Source organism: Chamaea fasciata, unplaced genomic scaffold, assembly GCF_029207755.1.
Source record: "Chamaea fasciata isolate MVZ Bird 193981 ecotype frontalis unplaced genomic scaffold, bChaFas1.0.hap1 SCAF_3, whole genome shotgun sequence".
Lineage (NCBI taxonomy): Eukaryota > Metazoa > Chordata > Aves > Passeriformes > Sylviidae > Chamaea > Chamaea fasciata.
In genome coordinates, this window is record NW_027094088.1 from 21,838,180 (window position 1) to 21,862,444 (window position 24,265).

The 24,265-nt window shown below is 40.7% G+C and overlaps 1 long non-coding RNA gene across 2 annotated transcripts in view; it reads right to left on the minus strand.

The window, feature by feature from the left end:
- Positions 1-11,886: 11,886 nt before the first annotated feature.
- Positions 11,887-24,265, minus strand: part of LOC136287626 (uncharacterized) — a 34,194-nt gene continuing 21,815 nt past the window's right edge. For both annotated transcript variants that reach the window (XR_010720212.1, XR_010720213.1), the window contains one exon: positions 11,887-12,267. This is a non-coding gene — a long non-coding RNA (uncharacterized lncRNA). The remainder of the gene's footprint in view (positions 12,268-24,265) is intronic.

A 24,265-nucleotide genomic window follows, 5' to 3' on the forward strand; every position in this document is an offset into this window, starting at 1 on the left:
CCATGTTGAGGAGCTGCAGTAAAACACTTTACAAGATAACAAGAGGAAGGAAACTGCTGACTCTTACCCACAAAACACTAGTGCCAAACTCATCCTCCCGAGGCTCCCCTTCACCATGTGCCTGCTGCAGCCAGTGGCACATTCCACTCCCCACAGCTGTGTCCATGCTTCCCTACAGCGCTGTAGGGATCCAGGAGCACCCCACACAGCACCACCCTTTGCTGTTTCAGCAGGGCCACTTAAATACTTCATGACTCGGTTTTCCCCTCTGTAGAACAGGGATAAAACTGCAGTCTTGGCAGAGATCTGAGAACCTTAATTCACTAATGTCTATAAACCCCTCTGAGGTTCTTATTCGGAAGGCACAGCAGAAACGCAAAGTATTATCACTGATTCAAACTGACCTTCCCCTTGAAATATCACCATTTGAGCTGTAATTCCAAATCCTGACTCTAACCAAGTGCTACGCTGTGGGATTAACCACATTAATGCTTAAAGCTGTTGCTCTTTTTTTTTTCCCCAGTGTTCACAAGCTAATGCTTGTAGGGGTCTAATCTTGGACAATTCCTTAATGATACAGATTTTCAGATGAAAATTACTGCTACATTTTCCTGTCTTCTAACAGATTTTAGTATCACTGCATGCACAATGTTGGAATGTTGTTTAATTACAAATATAATATTTTTTTGGATAGTCTTTCCTAATTTGAGGGCGTCTATCTGTTGTCTGCACACAAACTGTAAATCATTGTATTAAGAGTGATTACACACCCACTGACACAGAAAATTCGTGATCGGGTTGTGAGACATAAGAGGTTTACCAGATTGAATGTGGCATGGCCACATATTCTACAGAATTTATTATTATTTCTAATCAATCCTCCTCCTCTAAACCAAGATCCCTTAACTATAGCACTCTCTCTGTACTTAAGAAGGACATTTCAAATGGATGTATTTTCGAAATACACTTACATTGCTCTGCACAGCAGTGCTGCAGTCACATTTTAGAACACAAGGTTATGGGCAGGTGGTTGGGCTGTCATTGTTAAGCCAAATCTGGCTTCACTTGTACAGACCTAGGGTACAGTCTGAGTGTGTGCTGGTTGTTTCTCACCAGCAAAATAACCTAAAATAATAGGATGGAGAGCAAAGGGGGGTGTCAAATCTATTTCCTCAATTGTTGATCTACCCTGGGGTTCTCCCCAGGCAGTGCTCCTGCCACAGTCATTCAAGCTGTCTCCAGTACGGGGCCTTGAACTGATGCAATTTAAGAGCTTTCCTCATCCCTGCAACACAAGGCTACTGTGATTTCATTACATGCCCAGAAATTAGCACTGAGGAGTCATTATTATTATTATTATTATTATTATTATTATTATTATTATTATTATTATTATTGGAATAAATAGTCTCAAACCTTGCTAACCTGTGAATCTTCTTAAATAAGCAGACCATTCGTGTGGTAAAGGACATAATGCTGATTGCAGTGATGTCAAATGTGACCAAGCGAGAAGGAGCTTCCCAGCCCTGCCATCACAGGAGCCAGGACACCACGGCAGAAAGGTATTTGTTAAAAGTGGGCACACCAGTGGCAACATGTTAATTGTAGTACAGAAAAGATCACCCCTGGGGAGCGGATAGGCATAGCCAACCACATTCCTGCCTTGTGATGAACTGCCATGTGGCAGGAAGGTTTCCATCCATCCCTGTATCCTGGTGAACTTGTGGTCAGAGATGGTGTTCTGGCCACCAGGCTGTTTGGCTGCTGTAGGTAGTCAACAATTAACTGTGCCCAAAGGTCCCTGGGTGTCCCTGCAGCACACAGCAGCACTGCCATGGGCAGCTCAGTGCACAGCCATCCGACCTGAGTGAGATTCAACATTTAGGGGAAAAAACGGCAAATTGGCCCCCACACCACAAGCAATGAGGTGATCTCTGCAGTGCACTGCACTGTGCTCTGGGGCCTCAGGGTGCTCCTGAAACGCCTCATAAAGCAGAATTTGCTCTTGTGGGAAGTAATGTTTAAGAAGCTCAGCTTTTCAATGACATTTTAAACTCCCTGGTTTTACAGTGCCCAGAAACTTGGCATTTCAAGGAATATCCAAAAGACAAAGACATCTACATATTTTGTCCCAGAATCCCGGACCACAAAAGTCAGACAAAGGGACAGACAGAGGATGAGCGAGATTAACAGGCCAAGTAGGTCAGGACCAGTGTGATTCTCAGGCCAGTACAACACAGCACATTGAGAAAGCTTCCAAGAAGCGTAAACAGGAATGGATGTTTGAGACAATGAATGCCCTAATTGGATGCCCATTCTCACCGCTTCCCTCAATTAAGAAGAATCATGGATAATTCTGCCAAGATATTGATGGACAATGTAAGCATTGGCTTGAAAACTTTGCAATTTAATGAACCAAACCCTACCCAGTTGTGAATTACAAGAGATCCAAAAATAAATCCAGCAGAAAACAGTGCAGTGACAGTTAAGTCAAAAAGTTACAAAATTGTTAATCACTGAATCTTAATAATTTCTCATCAGAGTTCCTACAATGAATAGCTTTTGATTTCATATGTTAGCTTCATGAAGTTTCTGAAAACCTTGGAAGACTGGGTGTTCCAGAAGATAGAATCAGCAGCTGCATTATCCCTTTAAATTAAGAAAAAGGAGAGTCAACATTTGCTGAAATTGGAGATGAATAATTCCAGAGACAGTCTTACACATTCACAGTCTCTTAAAGCACAGATGCTGAGCCAACTGTGAGCACACCTCAGCCCTGAAGTGAGAGGTAACTATAGAGCTCTGGACAGATCTGCAATGACTTGTACATGTACTTCTGGAAACAGCAGCTGAAGTCCTATTGCAACAATGGTGTGGGATTAACACTGAACTGAACACATGTTACAGATGTTTTAATCTCTTCATCAATCAGCTTGGTGTCCTGCTATTCCATTACAGTGTAAGGACTTAGTGGCCACTTTTGTTCATCAATGGCTTTGAGGCCAAATTTACTCACTGCCCAGACTGTTAATCTGGAGCTGGTTCTTTCACAGCTGCACTGGAACAGCTGAAGAAAGCCCTGAGGTAGTCCTGTGCTTTTAGAGGTAACCAAGAACACCATCCCTGTGAAGTGAAGCTTCCAAAAACTCCTTTATGCTTCATCTGGATTTTGAGGACCATTTTTACAAAATCAGCCCAGGCTTTGGCCTTGCCTACAAATCCCATTTTCCTCCTGCAGCAGGAAGCCTAAAAGGACAATGTGAGCACAATACCAGGGTTTGGTAAAACTAATTTCTTTAGTGACAGGACAAAGCTCAGGCACACAATAGATATAGGCCATATGTCTAGTGGAAGAACTTCAATGTGATATAGTTAGCTGTGTCATCTGTGTGATGCACTGGCTGTCAGCAGAAAGAGGAGTGCATTGAGAAATGTTCTTCCACTGGTATTACTCAGTATTACACATGCTAAGATCAAATTAAAAGGAATAAAACACCTTTGAGTATGAATGTTTATGTTGAGAAGAACTCGAACATGTAGATAAAAGGGAGGAGAAGTTAGAAAGCTTCCTGACTCAGAAGTGATAGCACACTTCTGCTCAAAAATCTGCTGCTCTGACTCCCATGCAGACCAGGCAGTATTTGGTCGTTCCCAAAGTAGAGTCATTTTATGCTAGTTGAGAGCAGCCTAACCCCTTGCTTCATAAAAGAGATGCAAAGATTGGCTCAGCAGCATAATTTAAATTTGCCCTCAAATGTTTGCAGTTAGACCTTCAAAAAAAAAAGGACAAATAAACACATGACCTTGGGTAATAGTCCCATTCCTCTCTCTTCTCTGCATAAAAACACAGGCTCGCCCAGATTTAACAGTACTGTATTAAACACATTTTTGTAAATGTTCTTTTCAGTCTATCGCAACCTTTCACTTGTGAAAGTTGGTGCACAGGGCATCACCACAAGATCAAAATGACAAGGAGCAGAACCAACAGTCCAACAGTAATGCTCCAACACCTGGTACTCTCACTTGCATTGTTGTTTCGTCTGGTGTGCACATAATAGCATTAAAAAACTACTGGCCCCTTGAGAAATGTGACAAATCAGCACTGATAGGATTGCAGACTGCTGGCAGCAGCAATGGGAGATGTATTTTGCAGAGTACACCAGGGTGATCAGATGTATACAGTTAAAAGAACTGACCAGAAATGTGGAAAGAGGAAGCAATCAACGACTTAGGGAGCAGTTGCTTAAACAAGAACATCCAGAGAGCACTAATTAACAAACAAACGAAAGGAGAATGGGGAAGTCATCAAGGGGGGCATCAGTTCAGGGCACCCAGAGGCCTGGCTGGCAGCACAGCAGTCACAACAAATCAGACCAGACAAAGCTGGAGGAGTCCCCAGGACCCATGGCTCAGGCAGCTGGTACAAGGTCCAGGTCCATCTCTGCCCTGCGTGGTGGGAAGGTGGTGATATCGCACTGAGAGCGGCGGTGCTGCAGCAGGCACTGCCTGCGTGGTCTGTAAACAACGAGGAGGACGAAACAAGATGAACTGCTTCACAGAAGATGCCACGAGGTATCCAAAAAAAAAAAGAAAAATAATGGGCTTGTACCTTTGCTGACACTTGCCTTTGTGCAAGCACAGTCTTTTGAAATGAAGGGCTGCATTATTAATGTTTGAACTTTACTAATATGAATGGCTTGAAGTGTATATTATTGCTTTGTATAGCTACATACTTAGGACAGAACTGAACACCATCAAGCTTTTAAATCATAAAATCCCCCACATGGCTCTTTGCGCTTTGTGATTTAAAAAACTTGAATGCCCTCAGAAGCCAAATCGGTTCTGGCAGTCATTTCACCCATCCTCTCCTCTTCCTGCCAGCACACTCAGGTGCTCATGAACTGGGAGGGGTGAAGTGGTGCAGATTTGGCTGATAGTTCATGCAAAATATTTTTTTCCTGTACACAGTGCATTCAGGTAGCCTACTAACTTTCCATACCCCACTAGTCACAGTGCATAAGGGTCTCCTAGAGTGGATGATGTCATTACTGTCCCAGGCTGCACGATATCCAACCCACAAGACCAAATTCAGTCAAGTTATGAAGCCTGTGTCTGACCTAGGTAAAGGAGTAGACTCTTGAGCCATGCAATTATTTATTAGACAGATTACTAATTAGCTACAAGACGTGCCTAAAGGCCCTAGAGAGCCTTTAAGATGGCTATGCAATCATATCTGAAGAAAATATAAACCGTTTACATTACCAATGTAGATAAAAATACTTACATTTATTAATGTAAAACATTTGCAAGCAACTGTGTGTACATTTTTTGTGCACACACACACAGGATCACCATCAAGTTTTTTTTCTTTATAAAAAAGGAAAAAATGCTTCACAAATGTTTCCAGAAAATAAAAATTATTACCGATAACAAAGGATGTATTCACATTTTAATTAAAGTGAATACTCTGTATTCTTACCTTGCCTATCTCTGGTGCTGAGTGTCCTTATCATATGATCACAGAAATGTTCCTGCTACCCAACATTGCTTTAAATTGCTAGGTTTGGGCAGGAGGGCAGCTGGGTGTGGTGGGTGTGTTTGTTTCTTTTATGTTGGGTGTTATTAAGTGTCTTACAAATTTTACAAGGCTGCATACACTTAGCAGAGTTCCATTTTTTACATATGTCTCTCTTCCATAAAAGTGCTCACTTTTTTAAAATATAGTTACAAGCCAAGAGAAAGTGATTAGAAAAAGCACTGTCATTCGTTTAGCACCATCAAGACAGTGTTTATATGAGTTTACACTATAGAGGAGCTCATGTTTGAATAACACATGCATATTGTCCGTAGACAAGAAAAAAAAAATCTAACCAACCATGTAAGCCAAGTCACGAAATTTAATTAGGAAGATAAGAGTTCGGTTTTAATTTTTTTTTGTAGGTTACAGAAAAAAAGATAATTTTAGGCAGCAAATTAGCATCTTCTAATAATCTTAGACAAAAATGATTTTGTTTTGCTTTGGTTTGTAAATTAGCTCATGATTAAAGTATCTCTCTAGTTGAGCTTCATTGTCTTTTTGTGCCTATTTTCTGAATACAGCCCTGACCTGAATACTCTTGTAGCTCAAGTACAAGATTTGAAAGCATGAGAGGAACAATTATTATAAAGTGAAGTACTTACAGTTTTACTGAAAAATCAATGAACTTTCAAGTGATTTTTATCATATTTTGCAGCTGTTCTGTTTGCTTTGAATGATGTTTATCACATCAAAAATTGGAGTACTTTTAAAGGATGCTTTATCTAGAAACTTCCTCCACCTTTATTTTCTTGCCCCACCCTGCGCTGTAAATGCAAGGATATTTTTATCTTGTGATTTTCCCCTGCTTCAGAAGCTCTCTCTCCTAATATTTAGGCCAGTGATTTTGCTCATTCACTGCCCTGTTCTTTCTCATGGTTTCTTAAATGAGGAAAAGTTCCAAATTCCCAGCATAATTCACAGTTTTGCAGCAGTTCAGTTATATTTCCCCACTGAAGGCTCCCTCTGTGGCCCTTTTGCTATCTAAAGGAATGATCCCATGTGATCTGGATGTGCAGGAGCTCAGAGTGTCAGGAGCTATAGAGGGAGGAGTGATCAGTGACAATCCTTCCATGGGACCAGATCCATAATGTCCTGTGGACACTAGAGGCAAATATTCCACTGATTTCAGTTGTATAGGGTTAGAAGCACAGACAATTAGATCTTATCTTATTTTCTACTGCATCTCTTTCCAAATCCATCCTCTACCTCAAGGAAAGCCACTTCCTTCCCCAAATGGGATTGCTAAAGTCAAGAGATTAACAAGAAGCCCTGCTGGCTTGCATTTCCCCACCTCGACCTTTTCAGCCAACACTCTATGCTCTGGGCAATGCTTGCCTTATATCTGCTTCTCCTTCCCAAATGCTGTGGGATTCTGTTGGATATTAGCAACTCAATCCTACAAACCTTTGTCCCTCGGCAGAGCTCCCTTAGCAGTTTCTCAGACTCCAACAAACCTATATAATTATTCCTAAAACCATAGAATGGTTTGAGTTGGAAGAGATCTTAAGACCATCTGGTTCCAATTCCCCTGCCATAGGCAAGGACACCTCCCACTAGGCCAGGCTATTGCCAGCCCTGTCCAGCCTGTCTTTGAATATGTTCCAGAGATGGGGCAGCCACAACATCTGATGCAACAAGTTGTTGCAGCACCTCACTGCCCTCCTGGTGAAGAATTATTGCTGTGGTACACCACTGTCTGAGCCACTACACACACAGTTCCTAAGTGGAAGGCCTCTTACATCAGGTAATTTACAATCCAGGTTCCAATCAGATCCAAAAGCAGGGGCAAAACCTACATGAGGGGAGGTGAAAGACAAGAGAGCATCAGGTGACAATTAAAGGTAAACAAGCAAACTCAAAATATAGGTAGACTGGCAGAATCTTTTAAGCATTGCAGCAGAAGAGTTTGTTCATGGTGCTATACCCAGCAGCACTGTATAATAAAATTATATTTCATACATTTACTAGTACATAAAATTAATGCAGCTGTGTAATTCCTATTATACTTCCTTATGCAATTCATATCATTTCTATGTTTAAATCTGTTTAAATCAATAGAAATTTAATTTTGTTTAAATGCTTACTGATCACCAGTAAAACCTTTGCTTTCTTTTTTTTTTTTTCTTTTAACCTGAGTTATTTGTTTTATAGAGCTAATACAGAGCTGTACTCACACAGTTTCACAGTTCAAGTAACTGTCAGTCAGACCTTCTTTTAAATCCCTTTCACTGACCTTTGAGACAATATCCTTGGATGCTTCTGACCAAAATACAGGTTATGGAAGTTTTGCAATGTACCTCTCTGCTGCATAACTTAGAACAGCAGTGATTGATCCTTACTATTGCCATTCCGTGGTACCTGACCTGATAGGTACGTCTGCCATGGGAAATAAGGTAAAACCACATCAGCTAAAACCAAAGTGAAGGTGATGACCACAGCCCATCTAATATATGGCAAATTGATCATTCGTCTGAGTCCAAGGAAAAGAACAAAGAAAAACTTTGCATGAAAAAAAGTATGAACCTCTCTGTAAATTAAATAAATACTTAAAAGATAAATTTCAGAGGAAATACTACTTTGAGGATGTTTTTTGGCAGTTATACCACTACAAGTGCATTCATTGAATGGATCACACCCTGGAGCACTTGAACCATCATTGCTTATATTCTGACCAAGCAGGATCATACCAATTCCCTTAAATCCTTCCCCTGGGGCTGCCTAATTGGCCTTTATTTAAATTTACCTGGCTACAGCCTTACAATCATAGTTTCCAGCCTCTGTCTTGTATCCTCTAGCTTTTCATCTTTTTACTTCCTTTGTTTCTCTTTTTCAAAACTGATGTTAATTTGATTTAAAAATTGACAAACCTAAGCAAGAATGCAGATCACATTCTTCCAGATGAAAGAAAAGAGCCCCACTTATAATTATTCCAAACTATACTGTTACACTGGTATTCTTACAAACACACCCACCTTGATGGAAACAGAAAAAATAAGTGGATGCTGGTGTAAGTCTCATATTACAAAAAAACCAAACCAAAAAAATTAATTTTTAATAAAATTAGGAAGAGCTTAATTTCAGAATTGTATTGGTATTTTCTCTAACGTGTCAATATACAAATATAGAATTATAGTGCATGTACAGATACAGAATTATACTTGGTGGGTTTTGCACTTCATTGTAAAAAGACTGAGCCAGTTGCTACTTAAACCACCTGGATAGAATCTTCTCTCCAGTTTAGGTGCCTTAAAACTGTTTGACACTAAAACAGGTAAGCTCTTTACCAATTCTTTTTCAAAAGTTGTTTTTCCAGATTATTATGTGCTGTGTATGTCACAGAACAAAATTTTAAAATATATAGACATGACAAAAGGGAATTTTTGCTTCTGCCAATAATTTTGAAAGAAAAAATACATACTCTGCAAATGAGAGTTGATAAACTACAGTAATAGTAAAGAAGCATCAATGTTACTATTTTCACACCTTCCATACTGACTGAATCTCTGTTCTCTCTCATTTTGAATCCAAAAGCCATGATTAAACAGCAGCACATCTTACAGCACAACACAGCAATATTTTCCAGTGACAGAGAAACCGCTTCAGCCCTTAAGTTGTTCCAACAGTTAATGATCCTCGTGATAGAAATGTGCCTTATGTCTGAATAAGTCAAGCCTCACCTTCCAACCCTGGACTCTTTTACTATTTCTTGCTCCCATCAGTACTTGTATCTTTTTCCTCTGTATATACAGTAACCTCTGTTTAGCCTTCTCTTTGATGAATAAAATTCATTAAATTCCTTTGCTCCCTCATTCCAAACCAAGTTTTCATTTTCAGGTAATTCTTTCTGCCATTCTTCCCTGAACTCTAAGCTTCCTCTTAACTTCCTTGTGAAGTGTGGCCCCTTGAAGCAGACACAGTAGCAGCTGCTTTTCCTGCAAGTTTTTTCCTCTCTCCAAGTCAGGGGATTTGTCCTTCTGGACACATTCGGCTGTAATCCAGAATTTCTCTGCTGGAGCCTCAGCAGATTCCCAGTACCACATTAAGTGATTTGGCTGCTAGAAGAGGCAGGTGAAAGGAAACAGAAAGAAAAGTTGTTAAGAAAGGCAAGTCTGTGCACTTGGTTTGTTTCCACTGCTGCCCTGAGTTCAGCCCTGCACAGGTGCAGCTCATAAGCAGCTTTCTGCAGCTTCGAGGCTTATTTCATTTGTATTGCTGATGCTGCAGTGGGAGAAGCCACAGCTGACCTGTAAGGACCAAAATCTGGGCATATGCAGCATCTCCTTAGGCAGGCCTTCCATCTTACTGGTTCCCTTGGATTAGAAGCATAAAAAAGACATGATCAAAATCTGCAGGAAAACATTCAATATAGATAATGTACAGCTCTTGTAATGGGAGCACTAAGTTTGGGGAAACCTGTTATCTGGCACAAATTCTAGAGCAGAGTGCTTATTTCAGCTAGTTGCAGCACAAAAGCTTTAAAGAACATTAAGGTGGAAAATGACACTAAAAATGGTTCCCTCTGCAACATTACCTGGACTCAGATGGGCTAATACCCTCTGTGGTTTTGCAAGGCATTAGTGAAAAAAAGTAAAAATAAAAAAAAATCTGCCAGCAAGTAAAGAGCCCTCAGGGTCTGGGCCAGAAATTTGTACTAAAACAGCATTAGTAGTGACTATAAGCCTCTCTAAGAAGGTTTCAGAAAACAGCAAAGTAGTCAAGATGCTTACAATTTTAATGGATTATTTGTCTTTTCTAAGAAATAACTTGCAAGGATGAATCCATGACCTGCAAAAGCTGCTGTCAGAGGTCTTGCTGACTGACTGCTCTGTGTGTTATCCCCACAGACGCCCTGGTTAGCTTGCATGTAAATGCAGAATCAAACCTTGCCTTTGTGCAGTGCAACACAATCTTTTGGAGGAGTTTTAAATGCCTACATGCCTCACAAACCATTTATGTGTATTAAAGAATTAGTGAGTCTTTTTTACATAAGTGTCCTTGTTTGCTATATACTATCAAGTATTTTGAATTGCATTCCCTAAAATTATTATACTGCCTTAAAAAGCTTCTGCACTCAATATATTTGATGCTAAAGTAATGTATTTGATGAGAGTTCTATTTAGAAGATAAATTCTCGGGTCTTATGAGGCATCAATTAAACAACTGAAACTTATTGGCCTGAACTATTCTGGGTGACACAGACTGCTTATGAAGGAGTGGGATCTCCCTTACTCTGTATAAAAGATGGTGGCAGGCTGTGATGGTGTGTGTTTGGAATGTTAGGGAAGGCAGGCTCTAGGTAAGCAATAAATTGCTGTATATATTGCCTTAGGAGCAGGTTAGAAATGTCCCTTGTTCATTGGCATTGACAACCCCCCAAAGGACAACACTTCCTAAAGCACAAAGTTTAACACAGTAATAAAAACACACCTTAAAAGCCCAAACCCCTGTGTTCCAGTGCTTAGAAAAGGTGGCAGCTTGACAGACCTGGAGACTGACAGCAGCAGTGTCAGCTTTCCTCACACTTGTCTGCCAAAGCACCTCAACCTTGACCTGAGGAGAAAACCACGAAGGGTTTGAGAGGGATTTCATGCCCATTCTCTCTGGCATCTCTGCTGAGATTGCCAACAAGGGGGCCAATTAGTGCCTGCTTCAGAGGATGGTTTTTTTCACTGTGTGGAAATGACACCTGTCCACTGAAACTGGGCAGAGACCCTCCAAATCCCGGGAGCCAGCCACTGTGCAGCCACTGCAAGGGTTATTGCTCCTGGCTACTCCCCTTGCACCAGGCATGCAGCAACTCCATGTTGTTGGCAAGATGGGACCAAATGCATTTTGCTTTCCCAAAAAGTAGTCCTTTCTGATTTAAAATAGTAGGCTTGTGTTAAAGATTTTATTTTAAAAACTGATTCTTATTATTCAAGATCCTGGAGCCTGCGTGAAGATCAAAAGGCCCCTTTTGCTGTGCAACCAAATAAAATCCTATCAAGAATATGCACCAGGGCAGAAGGAGATGAAGAAATACAGCTTCAGCCTGTTTTATTAAGCAGAGGGGAAAGGCAATTTTCCTACTGGGCTCTTTACCTCCTCACAAGACCTAGCTGGCAAATTTCTTGTGTGCTTCCCTGGTCTTCAGTGCAACAGCCACTACCTTATCTGTTAGGAAAAGAGACTGTTACAGGAAGGCTCTCCCCTCACCATGAGATGGACAAGCTTGAGCAAGCTGGTACAAAACATGGGATTGTATCATAAAACCATCAACTGATTGTCATGGCCAAGAAGAAAGTAGCTACCACTGCAATATGGGTAGGCATAGGTCTCTTTAATTTAGCTACCATAAAAGTCATTCACACTTTAATTAATGGCCCAGCAGTGCAGTTTCAATAGCAGTCCATTTGCAGTGTAAACTTCGAATTATTACTTAATGGAATGGGACATTACAGATTAAAATAACTTTATCAATATTATCTTTCATAAATTCCAGTCCATTCAGCTTCACTTTATCAGACAAAAAGAGTAAAAGCCATTCTCTTTGAAATCAGATACCACCCTCCAATTCATCTGTCACCAAGTCAAGTTTGCTAACTTCTCTGAGGATGTCATCTGACTGGAGTCTTCTGTCATTCTTTGTCATTCCAGGTGCACTTCTTGACAATTTTTTTAGATCCTTGTCCAGAGTCTCCTCCAGGAATCTAGAAGGACCATGAAGATTGCATCAAGGACTTGATTAAAAAACAGACAACATGCCTATCCAGCACACTAACCTCATTTGGAAGCTCTCACAGAAAATGATTGACAGCTGATGCCCTAAGCAAAACTGCTGTTTATAAAGTCCTTTCCAGTCCAGCTACATTAGTCTCTCCACATAGCAGAAGTCAGTTCACTGCTATCAAAACCAAGTCTGTGACTGATAATACTGAACTCTTCATTACCCCAAGTGTTGCTGCAAGTAATACCATGAGTTTGGACACCACCATTCAATAAAGGCTTATTATTATAAATATTCAGCTTATGTCCTGATGAGAACAAACAGCCACGCAGCCAAGGTGAAAGGGGTGAATCGCAAATAGGTCTAGGTTATGATGGAGACAGTGCCCTCTTTTTGTGAAGTGATCTTGTAGCCTGGCACCGAACAAAAACCCAGTGGAATAAACTGGATCCTGTGTATTTAAACAAAACTGGTTGGGTATTAGCAGTTTTTAGAAAAGCTAAACCATGGAAGGAAGAAGTTTTTTCAAATGATGCATAGAAGGATTGTTCTGGTGTTTCAGTCTGATATTTCTAATGCCCTTATTAAGGTTCAAATCTTAGCGAAGGTTTGAGATTTTTTTTTTAAATATAGTTTCTTGAATTAAATAAGGCACCACAGAGAAATAGTGTCTGGCATTGCAGTCTAACTTAAAAGAACAGAGACTTGTCCTGGCCTCCTCTCCTAAATTCACTTTCTGTCTACTCCAGAGGTGGCTGCATGCAGGACTGGCTGTTCAGAGCTGGCTGTGCACCAGAATCTCTCAGCACGAGAGCTGCTAATCTCTCCCTGGGAAGAGCACCTGGATTGTTCTGCCTAAAGTCAAAACACACCCTTCTGGTTCTTTTATTTACTCTGTATTTCAGCCTAGTTAACCAAGAGCTTCTAATGGTAAAAATAAGACATTACTTCCCAGAACTATGAATACATTGATTTGTATGTGCTGGGCAGTTGCCCTTGCCAGCTTTGTTTTAAGAGGAAAAAGGAATGATGAAAAAGACTTTCATTTGACTGAGTTCCTTATTGCACTTGTGTGCTGTGTGAGTTAAACTAATCAAGAACATCACCGGCTCTGCTGATGTGTTGTTCCCTGAAAATCTGGGGCCAATAAGGGTGTTTGATCTTCTAAGGTGGACTAGAGCAATAGTCCAGAGTCACAAAATATGCTTAAATCCTGCAGAAACTCACAGAAAGCAGCAGAGACAAGGTATTCCAGGAACACACACAGCATAATAGAATCCCCTTCAGATTATGTCCTGTACATATACCACCTCTGAAAGGAGCTCATTTTCACCTGTCCCAGGCATATCAAAGGTCCTTTTTACCTCAGCATCTGAAAATATCACAACTACATGAAACATGTAATATCCCAAGAAAGAACAAACACTAGTATGTGCCAAGAGTTCAGTGGGGACCTCAAGACAGCACTGAAACACTGTGGTCAAACAGGGAACTGAACCAAAGTACCAGTGGTGTAGCTTTGCAGAAATTTAGGGAATAGGTCACATATAGCTGAAATACTGATGGCCAGTGGACAGCACAACCAATAGGGCAGTTCAGAGCCAGAAAAGAAGATGAACTACTGCCTTGCCTTGCTAAGAAACAATTATAAATGCCATCCCATCCCTCATTCATTCATTCATTAAAAGGAGAGCAAAATTAATATCCTGGAGACAAGAAAGCAGGCAAAAAAGTCACTTATTTTTTAGTGAAAGGTAAACCATTGCTTATGAGTGCAATGAATATCTAGACTGGAAGGAATCAATCCTACTCTAGCAAGGAAGTCCTCCTGCTAGCAAATGTACGTCCAAGAAAAATATTTAGACTGAAATCTTAACTTGGAGAATTTTTCTGAAAAACCTAAGTATCTTCCTGCTTAAGACATATTCCTAGGCTCTCTCAGTTATCCTTTAAGTCTCTAATTTTCTCTTCTACCTCATGAATGATTCTCCCCTCACGACAACCACAACACAGGCCATTCATGCAGTTCAAAACACTCAAGACAGCTCCCATCAGCTTTCCCTCTGAATTAGTGCCAGTTAATGTGCATTCATGTTTGAAATGGGGAGTCATTCAGCAGCAGCCTCTGGGGAGTGACTCAGAAGAAACTTTTTGTAGATCCAACAGGAGGTTTTTGCCATCTTTAATGTCATTCTCAACTCAGTCTCAAATCTTTCCAAGCAACAGTTCCATAAATAACCACTGTCACTGGTATGGGCTCAACACATCCATGCCACAATAAACAGAGCAAGTGAGCAAGAACTGCACTTGCTGGTACTTTCAGCAGGAACAGTGTAGTGGATCCTGCCCTAAAACACATGCCTGGCATCTTTATCCTGGGTTTATCCACTTTGTGGCTGACAATAATCACCTCAGAGCAGAAAAGAGTCAGCTCTTGAACTGCTGCATTTTACAGGCCAATATATGAAAAAAAAAAACTGGAGCCAATGCGAATTTGCTGTAGTATTTTGGATGCTAAATAGTAGCAATTCAAGAGCTGCTGGGCCGTCCCCTTTGGAGCCAGCAGTTGTAGAAGAAGGAAGCACAGGGGATGGGAACTGGTTGAGCACTAACACTTCAGGCATACCAGTTTAATCTGAAGCCATAAGTGAGTCAACACCTCAACTAAAGTGGTGTGTCTGACCAAAGATTGGACTTCTTTCCCACAAAGAGGTCACCAGGGAGAAAGTGAAGGTAAAACACAGAGAACACAGGCATTTGAAGTAACAGTCTCACAGTCCTTACTCAGGCAAGCTATACCGTGAAGATCAGAATGCCACCTGGGTGAGGACAACACGCATAAGACAGTTGAAGTTATTTAATGCCCTGTACTCATTCTGATGAACAGGTGAACACTCAGGCTGTTCACAGAACTACATGACTACACAGCATTGCCCAAGGCCTCATGTCAGTTTTGCAGTCAATAAAACAGGGACACTATTTCACAGAGATGCAGCTGGGAATCCCTTAATGATATCTGGTGAAGGTTTTGGGAAGCTTAAATGCTATGTGCCTTTCAACTGAAAAATATTATTTAATATGACACAATTACCAAGCAGCAAAAAAACACACAGGTCCTCACGAAATTACCAGAGCTGTTTCTGTGTAGAGGCAATGCAAGCAATTGTCTGTGGCAACAAACTGCCAGGGACAGCAAAACAGGCAAACAAGGATTTCACTACATCAATTGTCCAGAAAGCCAGACCAGCTTTCTCTGTCTCCAAGGGAGATATCTCAGTCCTCAGGATATTTTTCACTGCTGAGGAAAGAAAGAGGGTTCTCTCCTCAGGAAGAGTTACCACTTCTCCCAAACCTGTTGTGAAACACTGGAATCAACCCTGCATGGCCATTTCTCATGCCACTGGGAGCAGGGGTGGCCTCTCTTGGCTGTCACACTATGAGTATTCATATTCAGTGGTGCCTGCATTGCTGAGAAGCCTTGAACCAAAACTGCATGTAATAATTTCCTGTGTCAACAGAGTTATTCACATGACCCAACCATGGCAGTAAATACTTTGATTCATGTGACAAAAAACTGCTACCTGGACTAACCACTATAGGATGAAGTTTCCAGATCATCTGTGATGGCCCAAGCCATGTTTATGCAGTATTAGAAATAGGCATGTGAAGAGCTTGCAGTTTAGGGCCTTCATCCAGCAATCCATGCTGGCAGACCTGTAAAGGGGTTTGGATGTAGTACAATGAATGATAACAGTAAACAATGGGAGAGAAGAGAGTGAGGGTCATAACTGCAAGACCATCTGGTTGTTTCCATTTGCTGTGTACACATCTTGCTAGTCCTGCCGCTAGAAAGGCAGGGAGGGTTGTTAGAATATCGAGTTACTAATGAATAGTTGCATTTATACCTCATATACCATTATATATTATTGTGACACTAGTTGTGGCAGCATTTTGGGTACTGGTTTCTGGAAAGGCCAAAGCATGAATGTTTCTGAATGGAAATATATCAATATGTAAAATAATTTGGTACATGTGACAGTTTTCTTGTAAAAAATTTTAAGCATTATTTATTGGGTGAGTGTTTTTCCCTTTCCTGTAAGATTGTCTGTAAGAGTTCTTAATTACCTTGCTGGGATCATCAGCACTTGTACAATCAAGCCCATAAACATTCTAGGAACAAGGAAAAAAGAATAAATTACACTAAAATGAGGAATGTTGTATGCCTTTTGGTAGCACATGTGAAGGAAACTCAATTATTTGTAATTAGTCAGTACGGATCGATATTTGATTTCTCCTTAATGAATTTCCACTAAGCTTCCAAATCAATGAAAAGAACACAGATTAGGCAGATGCATTTTGCTGTGCACTCTACCTGCAACCAGATGTGGGCTTTACTAAACCACATGTGGGAGTGAAAACAGAGCCAAGGGCCCTTCTCAGAGAATCACCTGCAACTTGACCATATGGTTTCAACCTTGGAGTCAGGTAGCAAGGGCATTCCAGCCTTTTGCAATCTGCAAGTTGACCGAGTGGGAGACATGCTCAGAGATACTGTGAACTATCCAGGAGGGGCAGAACCAGGACTGGAAGTAGAGAATGGCACCTCTCTCTGTTGAAGAGGGATCTGAGCATCTCCTCACTTAAATTAGTGCGGTTTGGCAATAATTCCATAAAGGCCAAGAGTGTAAAACTGCAGGAAATAAAATACTCAATGCTGAAGTTTGTTTGAGCACCCTCCATCTGAATTCTGAAAAAGTTCCCTAGCTTAGGTAACCAGAAAACTTTTTCTACTCCATAAAAAGCAAAGTGAGAGGGAACTTGAGTTGGTCAAGTGATAAACCTTACTATCCATACCACTATTTTAGCAGACAGGAGGATGCAAAACAGACTGCCATGGAGCTCGAGAGGCTTTATTTCCTGACGTTCATTTTTCATCACCAATCCTGCACAGACCCCAAAACTCAGACTAATTAAAGACAAATAATTAAGCACATTCAGACTGTGAAGGTTGGCAGACTCCCACTGCATTGTGAGACCACCTTGGCATTTAAATGGTTAGGGACTATATCCCACAACATCATGCTCATCTCATTGTGGTAGAGAGCTCTTGAGAATGTTATTAGCTGGGTGTTCGCCTTGCCGTTTTTCCACATGAGGCAGATGGGTAATTACGAAGCTAATAGTCTGATTGAGAGAAATCAGATGCAGTGGTTTGCCCAATTAGATGATACATTAGCTTCCTTCTTTGTAAGCAGCTAATGTGTGAAGCAAAGTGGTATTTTTGAGGGTCAGAATCCTTAAACAAGTGCCGAGTTGCAGATTATTGTGTCTCTCTTTTTTTTTCTAATGGAGGAAAAGTGCTAAGTCTTCATTACTAAAAGCATAGAAAATGCAAATCAGGCTCTGAAACAAAAGAGTGAAGGGACAGGCGAGAATATTTGGTGTCCAATGTGTCAACCTACAACATCAATTACATTGAAATGCAATGCATGGGAGCCTAATCAAGGATAGTGTAATTGTAATAATTGCATGCTTTTGTTGGAGAGCTGCTGCCATTGTTATTGTCAACCATTTGTTTTTCTCTATTGTTTAAGGGGAGAGTATTTAAAATACATATATGTGTGTGCATATATAAGTGTGAATAATTGCCTGAAGAGCAGTGTAGGTAGAAGATTCTGCTACTACACACAGAGTGTGTTGAGTCTTTCTTATTCCTGTTCTTTGGATGTTGGAAGCCCAAAAGTCTGAACTCGGTTAAGGCAGGTAATGCTGAAAACTGAGAAATGGACATTGACCTACAATATGTGCCAAGCAAGGAGAGTTACTTTTCCTTTTGCTGACACATCTCCTGATCCAGGGAGGTGAGTTACTCCCGGTGACTGGCAAGTCATGAAGTCAGCCAGTGCTAAATCAGCCAAACAATCCCTAAGACACTTTTGCTCTGCCTTCCTTCTTCTAAACAAAAGAGAAAGAGGTCAAAATAAATATTTTGCCTTGTTATATTTCCTCCAAAGCTGCAATCTCTTTCTGCCATTTAAAAGGATTTTTAAATACCTACAATCTTGACAACATTCAAGATAAATGAACATAAAGGAGAACACTACATGGGAAAAAATGACAGCATGAATTTAGTCAAGAAACAGTGATATTTTCTGTATCCTGAAGTTAGGCTGGAAATTCTTCTTATAGCAAAGTGCTCAACATTCAGATCAAATGAGAGGTTTATTTTCTCGCATCACTTGGGCTTGCCAATAGGTTGAAATGGAGGCACAATAGAAACGGGCTAAAACATTTAACATAGCTCTTAAATCTCATTCTCCGCAGCTAAAAAAGAACAATGCTGTACCATCTTTACTGAGAATACACTCTCCTGCCATAGGAGGCTTTTCATGTATCTCTAACAATCCTGTACATACTCCAAAACTCACACTAATTAAAAGCAAATAATCAAATACATTCAATTTGAAAAGTTGGCAAACTTGCTTGTATTATTGTGTTAGCACCTTGGCACCAAAATGATCACATCGTGCTAATCTCATTGTGCAGGAGAGCTCTTGAGCACGTTATTCAGTAGGTCTGCTCCCTGCCCTCCATCTCCCAAACCCACCCCATACTCCTCCTCCACCACCAGCTCTCTTTCTTTAACCAGATAAAGAAATGAAAATGGCAGCAAAGATAAGCAAAAGCAGGACAGTATTTTCATCATACTTCACTCAGAGGTAACCAGGACTTGTGTTACCTTTTACAGAGATTTTGTTTCATCCTAGCTTCATTTTATCACCTCAGATACAGTGGGTAAACCTGAGAGAAGTTTTAAAATAAACTAAGCAGGTTGCATGTGTTTCTCATTAGCTCTCATATAACATTCTTATATTATTGTATAGAGTACTTGCCCACCATAGAAACATGAAGAGTATAAATGCAATAAACAAAAGACTACAAGTTAATAACTTAATGCAGACCAGGTGATGAAACCCAGAAAGAAGCACTTTAGGACTTCTTGTCTTCAAAAGTTTTATTTTACAGTCTTTTGCATACGGGCCTATGCGCACCTGTAGTTAATGACTAACACCTATAGATGCCCATTTGTGTGCTATGAAGAAGTATCAGTTTAATTATCTGCAAGAGTCTGGGAGGAATTTTCCCCAACAGTACAACAAATCGAGACTGAACAGACTTTCATGACTGAAGGTGTATTCATCCCAGTGTTTCCAGCCCCTGTATTGTTTTACAGCTGCAATATCCACCACAGTAGCTATGGCCAAGGGCTAGGTATGACCATGAGCTGGGTAGGTACAACCATAGAGCATTAGATTTTCTGTCTTGTTGAAGAGCTAAAACTGATGTATTTCCCCCAACATTTTCCTCTTCTGGCCTAAGGGAAGCTTAATTCTTTCCAAACTTTTACACTGGGGTCTTGTGTTTATGCTTGGACATGTATTTGGTTATTAAATATATGATTCTTATCAGTGCCTTCCAATTTGAGATATTCCATGATTCTATGATATGGCCTGCCATCCTCCAGCCAGCACTTGCAGTTGGTAGATTTTTGCCAGAATTCCAGAATCTCTTTTGAGAAAGAGCAGTCTCTAAAAGACAGTGAATTAAAGGTCTGTGTCAGGAGAAATACCTTTTTTTTTTTTTAATTTCTTGACATTTATTGGATAAAAAAACACATTAAAATTAGGCAAGTGCTACAGAAGTGCAGTGCTTAAGACCACGGCATTTCATGTGGGAAAAAAAAATTTAAAAAACCAAAACAGGAAAAGAGGTAGCTGGACGACCTTTCTGACAGGACTGGAAGGGTCTCACTCATCTTTTAGCACAAAGACACTCACAGTGGAAGATGGCACTCTAATATACTCTTTAATTGTGGAGGATGATACATAAGAGAGTCTAATTAATTTGTGACCTTCAAGACAGTTCCTATTCATGGCTGAATAATGAAGGAGATCCACATTGCTGAGCCTCTTAGAAAAACAGCCCAAAAACTGCTGGAGAGTCAGTCCCACTGAATAGTCCCTGAACTCCATAGAGGTGCATGTGCTGTCCATACACCATCTCACATGCTCCATCCCTGCTAGCAGGGTCAGAGGACTGCCCAAAAGCCTGAGACAGACCTATATCTAGTGAGGCCATGGAAGGAGAGCCAGACTCAGATTAAGGTAGCCTAGACATCCTAAATTGTGCCAGGGTGTGATGAAGAAACACTGCTTCCAAATGCCCTGCTCCTCTAACTAGAGGGCTTAGGTAACTATAAATCTGACTTCTAAAATACACGTTCATCTTTCTGTTGACTTCAGCAGGTTTAAATCAAACACCAAATATGGACAGGCCAAAAGATATATACTGATGTTACTTCTATTAACTACTATGGCACATTCATAGTACAACTTTTTTCATAAAGTTTGCAGTTAAATATTGCTAAAAGGAGAACTGTGATTCACAGCAAAATAGTAGTTATTTGACTAAGCAAGTTTTACTTTGAGTTGCACCTAAATTTCTGTCTGTCATGAAGAAAAGTTAATAAGCCAACACAAGAAGTATCAAGAGTAGCATCCAAGCTTGGAAAGCCCTGACTCCACAAGAGCTCCCATTGATACTACCAGGAGGAATGCTTGTAGACATCAGGATGGCATATGGTCTCTGAAATCAATATTGGTTTGCAGCTTGACATGTGGATGGTTAGATACCACAGAGAGATTGAACGAAATATGACAAGCTAAGTCATAGAAAGACAAACTTGTATACACAATCACACTCAAACAGATGCTTTGGCTGAAACAGGTGCTTTAGAGGAACAAATTGTAGATCTGAGAAATGGAAAAATTAATCTAAAACTTACAGTAGCATAATGAACTTTTGCAAGCAAAACTGAGGGAGGATTCAGAGAAACCCGTCAGGGACAGTGCTAAGGGAACATACTGGCAACAAAGTTGTTGATGAACCTGGTGCAGATTAAATAGCAAATCTAAGAGAGTTCTTCCTCCCCCCAGCTTCAAATGGACCAGAGAGGTTTCAACAAAACACCCCCATAGCACAAAAGAGAAGGAGAAGGTGGATTTCTCCTAGGAATTACAACAGGCTGATGCAAACACTTCAGTCTTGTTTGCGGTTTAATGCAACACCCCAGAGATCTGAGTGTGAAATCTGGACTTAAGGAAGAAAATCCTCATTTAGCAAGGAAAGCACTGCAATAGCTATGTGTGAAAGTTCTTCCAGAACTGTTTTCTGGTTGCCATATGGCCAGCTTCACCCACATTGAGAGCAATTACTGAGTAAAGCCTCAGCATCTTGAGAGAGAGAACAGAGGGAAATGCAAGTGTCTCATCAGCAAGCATGGCCCAAGGAACACTCAGTTGTCTATTTACACTGTTGCTTTATCTTTGTCTGGTGCTAATAACAAAGAAAAAAGGAAGTACCAATTCCATAAAGTTTGGAATAATTTGCATACTTCAGTGGTTTTGTAGCCAAAATTATCGTTTGAAACAATTAAAACTATTCCAGTATGTACTGTTGCAGATCCAGGGACTGTTAGGAGGTGTCTAAGGTCATTCTACAGACTCATAAGGTTCAGGAGCTAACAGAAATATTAGCCCTGTTTCTGTTAGATATATACACAGACATAGCCCATAGGGAAAAGAACTCCCCCCAGCCTCCCATCCCACAAAACCAATTCCTCACCTGTGTTTGGCCCTCATATTCAAGGGAATAGAAGTGTGGTTTTGGTCTTCAGAGGAAGTACATGGGCACCATTCACTCAGATTCAGAATGCCATGAATTTACCACAGTGGGGAAAAAAACCTCTTGCCTCTCTTTTTTTCCAGGGATTCAGGGGATTGTTTACTGTCAGTCGAGCCAGAGAAAAGGTTCCTGCACCCCTCTAAAATCCAAATATCTGTATTTACAACAGGTGGTTACATTTAAATGGACTGCCTCACACTTTTCCTCACAGAACTTAGTGGCACAGCACTTGGAGACCAGCTCTGAGCACAGGGAACCTCTGATCAGCACTTGAAGCTGCAGGGGCAAGGAGCTTCCCTGCTACAGACAGAAGTCCCCAAACCTGTTGGCATCATCTGCTCAGCAGCACCAGAGACTATAGCCAGCCTCCTATGTCCTGTTTATCTGACACACCATCTTTCACCAGGAAGACTCCTCGGCAATGGTTTTCAAAGGCTCAACTTCCACATTGCAACAAGTCCTGAAACAGAGAGAGTTCTGAAATAAAAGGCCTCACATATGACCTATTGTTCTATATTGCTTTCTCTTTGCTGTTTGTTAATTACTGATGCTGCTAATACCTGAGTATGTTCTCTCTTCCCTTCAGCCTCCCCTTCCCTCATTTAGATCTCTTTGTGAGAGCCAGAGTCCAGCCTGTGCCACAGAACCATGTGTTGGCAAAGAGCCACCCTAAATGTCACAGCCAGGTAGTACTGGAAGTTCATTGACACACCAGTAGGAAGAGGGGTCATGCCTCAGTTAATAAACAGCTTTAAACTCTTTATAGATTAATGCTGTGATTAATTTATAGACTAATTCCTGCAGATGAATGGACTCGAACCAAAGAAAATCAAAATCTGATTTATCCAGAGGGTAGATAATCCAGAAACAAAGCAGTCCTGTCTGAAACTGCCCTGCAGAAACATTCCTTGGTCCTGAGCTACAGGAACCAACTTTAATGGCTCCGTATCACTGAAATGTTCCTAAAAATTTCCCCTTGCTGTTACCGCTCATGGGAACTTTAGTGTAGACAAGACACTCATCACTTCCAACATTTTTATGATTATGTCTTCTAGTCTTTCTGTTTTCCAGGTTGGATGACATTACTTTGCTTATTCATCACTTTTACTTCTGGGAGCTGTGCTTGGACCTATTTGGTAACAGTAGGAAATTTTAGTGTAGAAAAATTCTGCTCTGCTGCATTACCTGCTTAGCCCCTGGCCTCCCTGGTGAGAATATCATCAAAGACAGCAGCTAAAGTAATGAGCAGATTAAAAATTAAACAGAGACCACCCATTCATTCACCTGCCTCAATGACTAACCTTCATACAGTGTAACAAATTTCAGACTCACAAGAAGGCTATCGTTCCATAATCCATCCCTGACTATCCTGGCACTGAGAAAATTCTTTGCATAGGTGTGAATATTCTCCTTTAGAATTAAGCAGAAATTACTACCTTGTGTGTGAAAATCAATACAAACTACCACTGGTGCCATTCAAATCCAAATTGTAGTATATTTTTGTGTAGTATTTGGAGAATTTTCCAGATTTTAGCCTGGCAAATAAGACAGTAAATTACCAAGGTAAAGAACAGCTATGTTCAGTGAGCACTGAAGCCTGGTAAATATTCAGTTTTTAATGGCATCCACTTCTATTTTGTTCACTGAATTATTGGACTGACCTTAAATTAGAGATCTGGATGGAGCTGAATTGAATATTGTGAAGATGAGTGTAATTACCTTGCTTCCCTTTATTTTAATTCATTTTATTTTTTCAATTCTTGGTCTGTGTGACAAACTGAATGTCAGAGTGCTTGTGGATTTATCCTCACAGTAACAGAGAGCAGAGCTGATAGAGCAGATAGTGGCACAAGGGAAGATATATCTGCATTGCGGTCAGGGGTGTGACTGCAGGACCTTCCTGCCTTCTTCTTCATGAAAGAGATGGAGTTGTATGTACTGTTCAAGTGTCAACACACGCCAAATAAGAATGCCAGAGTTCTGGCACCCGAAAATGAGGCCCCTGCCTTCCTGGGAATTTCATCCAAACCAGCTACTCCCCAGGCTAGAGTGGCAAGGCAAGTGCATCTGCCCACCTCAATGCACAGCAGAGGCACAGCCTTGGGACATGTTTGGGGCTGTCTTCCACTGCTCCATAGAGCCACTTCAGCCAATATCTCTTTGTACCTTCTAATTAATTTCAAAAACTTTCTTATTTTCTTTTCAGGTATATATTTAAACTTTCAAATATCTCCTGA